At 40.7% G+C, this 1286-nt stretch overlaps 2 annotated features.

Moving 5' to 3' along the window:
- Positions 1 to 342: 342 nt before the first annotated feature.
- Positions 343 to 372: a microsatellite.
- Positions 373 to 654: 282 nt separating this feature from the next.
- Positions 655 to 692: a sequence feature (GA-rich).
- Between the last annotated feature and the right edge of the window lie 594 nt (positions 693 to 1286).

The raw sequence follows: 1286 nt of genomic DNA, 5'->3' as shown, positions 1-1286 counted from the left end.
AAATCGTAGCGAATAACATATATATATGTATATGCACGAAACAATAACAAAAAAAAAATGAATAAAAATGTTTTAACCAAATTTTATCTCAACTCCACCACATCTCCAGAACACAAAGAAATAGATAAAGTTTTCCTTCGCCCCTCCTCTAGCGTCCCGCCGCCGTCATCGGAGAGAGGAGATAATAAGTGCAGGAAAGCATGAGAGAGGAAAGGCGGTGTGGGCGGGTAAGAGAGACGAATCCGAGAGAGTGACAACAAGTATTCACAGCAAAAGGGCAGCTGGCACGTGTCTTCTTTTGTAAATATGCATTAGGTGCCTCACGTTTATCTTCCTTTCGTGGATAAGAAAGGAAAAGAAAATATAAATAAATCAAACTCCATTTACTTGAAAATTCTTTAGCCCGCGTCACATATTCTTCTCCTCCCCCACCCATACACACACACCTCTCCTTTGCCTAACACCACCTCCCATAATCCGCCCTGCCACCTACCTCGTCACCAAAAAAACAATAATGACACCTGCATGTAGAAAACAAAAAGAATCAATCCACGCATACAATCTTGTGCAAACACAACAACAGACCAACAATATTTAGCAATGTTTCTCCCCCATTTACCTAACTCAACCCTCAAAAACCACGCGTTTGCTTATTCTCTCTCTCTCTCTCACACACACACGATCTCTCCCTCACCTTCGCTTGCCCAACGCCTAATTCAGCAAGCAGTGCGTGCCGCAACATAGATACCGCAGGAGCAAACCCGTTATTGGACAAGGAGAACAAAGAAAAATCTGATCGTACTGTGATTGGCCAAAATACGTGCTTGCATGGGAAGTGATGATAGGATCTTGAGGGCCGTATGTAATACTATCGGCACATCAAGCATATATATATATATAGAGAGAGAGAGACGAGATACACACGCCAAAACAAGAATTGCCACAACAATACAATAGGAAAAAGATAATGTTCAAGAAGGAGAGGGAACGTAGCTATCAAGCACGTAATGGAAGCAATAGTGATGAATGCGTCTCACCATTTGTGTAACGCCTTTATTGTCGTTTTCTCACAACACACCACTGCGGCGATTGACACATTATTTTTCATTAGGAAAAGGGGGAAAAAAACACATAAGAAAAAAAAACACGCACATAAACACACAAAAATAAAATATCACACCTAAATTTTCTAAGCAAATAAAAATAATAATAGCAGTGTGGCAAACACCCATCAAAACTCACACGCCATGCACACTAATCATGGGCACACATCTGAACAAAAAGAA

Source organism: Trypanosoma rangeli, assembly GCF_003719475.1.
Source record: "Trypanosoma rangeli strain AM80 chromosome Unknown Tra_15.4_contig_00087, whole genome shotgun sequence".
Lineage (NCBI taxonomy): Eukaryota > Euglenozoa > Kinetoplastea > Trypanosomatida > Trypanosomatidae > Trypanosoma > Trypanosoma rangeli.
Note: the sequence above shows the minus strand (reverse complement) of the source record. Positions and strands in the feature narration are given on the sequence as shown.